The 5,402-nt window shown below is 45.1% G+C and overlaps 1 long non-coding RNA gene across 1 annotated transcript; it reads left to right on the top strand.

The window, feature by feature from the left end:
* The first annotated feature begins 2,813 nt into the window (after positions 1-2,813).
* LOC126354926 (uncharacterized) lies at positions 2,814-5,134 on the top strand. The gene is made up of 2 exons (XR_007565398.1): positions 2,814-2,953; positions 4,852-5,134. It is a non-coding gene; the product is annotated as an uncharacterized LOC126354926 (long non-coding RNA).
* Positions 5,135-5,402: the final 268 nt, after the last annotated feature.

Genomic DNA, 5,402 nt, shown 5'->3' with positions numbered 1-5,402 from the left:
GACCCAGATGTAGTGGAAAAGTAATCGTACTTTCGAAAATTGAGACTCTAACCAAAGGAACCAACTGAGACACGATCCTCGTTTCAACTACATAATTTATTCGCCGGAAGAGAACTCAACACAGATTTTTTTTTTAAACTGAACTACTCACCATAAAATACCAAAGTACTCTTGGTAGAATGTATCTGTCAGATGACATCTACCAAAAACGGTTAGAAAAATGGAAAATGAGAAACAAGAAAATCCAAAAGCTGCGTGGTACAACGTGGGAGCATCGCCACTCACCCCACATTCTTCTGCTCTTGTTCTTGCCCTCCCAACCGTTGAACATTGTGCCTCACATTGGTTAAACAGCCCACACACAGCGAGGAAAATAACATTATTAGAATGACTGCTGATGTCTTCATGTCAAATCCTATGCAATGAGCACTCAGCCATATTCTACATCCTCAACTACTGCTCATAAATGATCTCCCGAAAGAATACAAAAAGACTGCGGATAGTAAAAATCTAGCAATGCCCCTGAGGATATCGATTATGCCAAGCAAACCGACTCAGCTCTAGACGACCGCAGACATAAATAAAACAAGGATCGCTGAGGAAGTTGAGAAAACATTGTCACTGCTAAACAGAATTAGAACCCAACACGGCAAATGAGTATATTTGTTACACAAATGGGATAAGTAACACACTTTGTGACTATGGAGACTCCAAACTCGATAGATTACATAAGTACCATAGATGTTCGTTTGCCTACTGTTTTATTTCTACAGAGTGATTTTTTCCACCGTGTTGAAATTACATGAATTGATCGATGAGAGGATACGGAACAGAAAAGGTTTAACGAACTTATATCCGGAAATGCGTGGTTTCCATGCTGCAGACCATTTATTCAAACATACTTTATTACAGAGACTGTAGTCTAATATGCGCTGTACCATGCAGCTGTGGCTGACGTATGCATGGTTTCCTCCTAGAGGGTGGTACTGTTCCTCAAACGTCATGCCCTAGCGCCCCGTCTTGCCATGGTAATTAGTAATGTTGTGTCCGACTAACTTCTCTTGCTCTCTCACCTAGTGGTGGTTGTGACACAGCGTTGTGCACCATGGTTCCGTATTCGAATCGAGAGCGAGAGCTTGTCGACACGGTGTTTACTTACGGAAAGGCAAATGGCAACGGGCACCGGGCAGCAAGGTTTTATCAAGAGACCGATCCCCACCGACAACAACAACAGCATTCAATGTTTGCAACAGTGTTTCGCCGTTTGTTTGAGACACAGTCGTTGCAGGAAGCGGGAAATCATGAAAGATGTACCCGAAATGTTCGGACACCATACTTTGAGGAAAATATGACTAACACAGTGAAAGGAGACCACCGTGTCAGCACCAGGCAGTTGGCCCAGCAATATAGGGTAAGCCAGACGGTCGCGTGGTCTATAACAATTGTTGCTACCTTTATGACTTACAGAGTATGCAGGGTTTACTATCGACAGACTTCCCATATCGGAAGCAGTTTTTTCAATGGTTTCTTCACGATTCGGGTGTTTGTGTCATCCATCATATCCCCGGATGAGGCCACCTTTTACGTGACATGGTACCTTCAACTTACATAACAGTTATCTGTGCGATAGTATGCAGAACCCACATAGTATGGTGACAGCGAATCATGAGCATCCGCGTAACGGGTAACGAGAATGTGTGGATAAGGATCATTGGCTGTCGTAGTTTGGGGCAAGTCTTCCTTTGACGCCGCCTAAAAGGCCGGAACTATCGGCGTTCCTTGCGGGTGACTTTTCTGCCCTGCTGGAAGAAGTGCCCTTACTGATTCAAAGAGTTATTAGACTGTTAAGAAATTGTGCTCTTGTCCACTTGGCCATTAACGTCGTGACGCATCTCAGTCATGTCTTCCCTGGTTGATTGATAGGAGGAGGGTACGCCGGCCGCGGTGGTCTCGCGGTTCTAGGCGCGCAGTCCGGAACCGTGCGACTGCTACGGTCGCAGGTTCGAATCCTGCCTCGGGCATGGATGTGTGTGATGTCCTTAGGTTAGTTAGGTTTAAGTAGTTCTAAGTTCTAGGGGACTAATGACCACAGCAGTTGAGTCCCATAGTGCTCAGAGCCATTTGAACCATTTTTGAGGAGGGTACGCAGTGGAATGGCCTGCTCGTTCACCGGATCACAGCCCGTGCGGTTTCTAGTTATGGGACTATTTCATAAGTATCGTGTATGCAGAGCCAACTCTAGGTGTGGAAACATTGGAGCAGCGTACTCACGCTGCCTTCGACACTGTTCGGGTGCAGCTTGGCAGATGTGAACGAGTGAGAGAGAACTTGCTAAGGCGCGAACACGCATGTGTTGAGGCACATAGAAACCATTTTCAACACATGTCTCTGTAACAATGCATGAATAAATAAATCGTCTCTAACACAGAGACCATGCATTTCCGGACACGACGTTCATTAAATCTTTTTTATCCCGTATCCTCTCATAGATCAGTCACTAGAGTTTGTTCACGGTGGAGAAAAATCACTCTGTTTATATGTATTTTTCAGTATATCAAAAATCCATATGATAAATAAGGAAAAGTATCAGCAGAGAAATAAGAGTTTCCAAATCAAGTAAACTAACCTGACTGGAGAATAGCTGTTCTGAGATTCTGGCTGAGAGTGCACCTCAAGTGTAAGAAAGCGTTAGTGGAGAAAATACTTATGTCCGGATTCCGTAATGCAACTTGGCCGTTGGCACGCGCACAAAACCAAGAGATGACAGCTTATCCGGAATCCCCGACGACGGAACAAGGCGTCGCCCAAACCGACGTGTCCAGCGGGCGGCGGCAGGAGTCCAGCCGGCAGCCAAGGCCGCGCCGTCCCTATAAGAGCGGCAGCCGGCGCTTCGCACAGTAGTCTCTGCAGTCCGCGCAGCACACACACATCTCAAAACACCATGAAGGCTTTCGTAAGTACCGGCCACGGTAGCTCGTAGCACAGCGTAAGAGGCGGTGAGCATGGGTAGATATCTACCACTCCAACCTCCAGATATCAGACACTCAGGTCCTTACCAAACGTTGTATGTCGATAGAATAACAACCAAAACACCGATTAAGTTCGTGCTGTGTGCTGTCGTTCAGTAGAAAATGCGTAAACGGCAATTAAGAGTGGCCCCAGAACCACGGAGCATAGGAAAAGCGAATGTATGGGGGAATGATTTGAAGATGTCGTTGGTAGAGCGCCATGTCATCGTACCAAAGATCCGCTGTTTAAACCCCCCGGCACGTTAGCTCAGGTGTTCCGTCAGAAGGTTAGCTGCCCTTCGTAATTAAAAATCTGAATGACTGTATCAACAGTGAACTTCAACGCGTGTCATGGAAACTCTGCCACGAACTAATGCAACAAACAATAACGCCGATGACGACTTTTTTAACTGTTCTGGCTTGAAACCGTTATATGGAGAAACATTTTCCTGATATATAGAAGTAGTTTTCTGAGTTTGTAGCAATGTTCTTTTGGCAGTCTGCATTGCTTTGTTAGCTGAAAGTAGCAAACCTATAGAGCACATTTGTATAGATAGGTGTGGTGTTACGTCTCACAGACCGTCATTAGGAAAGAACATCATCAGGACACTTTGAACGCGGGATATTTGGTACAATGACCTGGCGCTCTACCAAATCGTCCTCGCGAGATCTTCATACTATTTCCTGATACATACAGTTATCCTGCGCCCAGTAGTTCTGGTTTAACTTTTAATTACTGTTTAAGAGCATCTTCTGCTGGACAACAGCACACAATACGAACTAAATCGATGTTTTGGTTGATACTCTGTCATTGCCATTGGGTACCAATATGGCTGTGTGACATCTGGAGGTTTGCGTGTAAGTAACAATAAGAGCAGGCTCCTCCTACCCACGGTAACGTTTCTTGCCCTGGTTCGTAGCAGTTGTCTCCAGTATGTGACCAGTTTCGCTAGGACACATACAGTAAAATACCTAGCCATATCAGAGAAGTTGTTAATGTCTTTCTTTCTTCCACGTGAACCTTTATCCCACAATGGTTGCAGGGTCAGCGTGGTTACAATGGAATTGGCAAGGTTAATTGAAAGGGATGGCCGGATGCCCTTCCTGAAGCCACCCCATACACCTGAGAATCAGTTTACCCCAGTTGTCTGCGTCCAGTGTAAATCATGAAATAGTGCAGTAGTGTTACAAATGTCTGCGTGTCGTGTAACTGAGGCGGGATGTGGGGACCAGCCAGGTATTCAGCTAGTGGGATGTGGAAAACCGCCTAAAAACGACATCCAGGCTGGCCGACACACCAGCCAACGTCGTTAATCCACAGGGCTGATTCGATCCGGGGCCGGCGCGTCTACCCGAGTCCAGGAAGCAGGTCTCGGCTAACATGGCGGGTCAGAAGTTGTTAATACCTATACTGGCTAAAGTAAGAACATTCAGGTACCTGAGAGCTCTACACCTGAGGAGGATGTTCCCTTTGGAAGTCAGAAAGTATCGCTACTGTTAATGACCTATGTTAAAGATATAGAAAACACTATTAGTTGGTACAATGATCTGATAGTTCCACGAGATTGTGGAGAAATCCATCCAATTCATAACGACAAATCAATATGCACTCAAGTGTTACAGTTAGCTGTCAATGTGTCGGAACATTTACTTGTCCATTCCACAAAACGTTGTAAACATAGACTTCATGAGTTCTCGAGTTCCAAGGCCTGTTCAGACGAAGTTTAGCTTTGTTTAATTTATACTTTCCTCTTCAAATTTTCTTTACCAGGGTATGTTATGATGGATTTTCGTTCATCAAAACTGTGTATGTTACATATATCTGTGTTTCTGCTGTCCACAGGTGTGCTCTTTCCTCGTAGTGCTGCTGGTGGCGGCCGTGTTGGCCCAGGAGAAGGCCAAGGAGACCCTGAAGGGCGCCGAGGCCTACTACGCCTACGCCGCCCCCTACGCCTACAGCGCCTTCGGCTACCCCGCCGTCAGCGCCTACTCCGCCTACCCTTACGCTGCCGTCGGCTACCCCTACTACTACCGCTAAGAAGACATCAATTCTGACATGATGTCCCCTGTACTGATTCTTCTGCTTGTCTCTTTTCTCTAAATACAACTCTATCACAAAACAAAAAGTTGTGTCGATTTGATTTCTAATCTTATAACATTAACCCTTTACAAAAAAAATTAATATGTAGTATGCCACTAGGTCAATTATTCTGAGATAAACCACACATTTTTAATGTAATATCACCCATTTTTAAAGTCTGTTTAACGATATATACTCACTACACAAAATAACACAGGCTGTAGCTCCACAGGGAATCATCAATATGCAGTACAAAATTTAGCTGCCAAAAAACATCCGTCTCATTTCTCGAAGTAAATGGCTATAAAACCAGC

Source organism: Schistocerca gregaria, chromosome 3, assembly GCF_023897955.1.
Source record: "Schistocerca gregaria isolate iqSchGreg1 chromosome 3, iqSchGreg1.2, whole genome shotgun sequence".
Classification (NCBI taxonomy): domain Eukaryota; kingdom Metazoa; phylum Arthropoda; class Insecta; order Orthoptera; family Acrididae; genus Schistocerca; species Schistocerca gregaria.
Note: the sequence above shows the minus strand (reverse complement) of the source record. Positions and strands in the feature narration are given on the sequence as shown.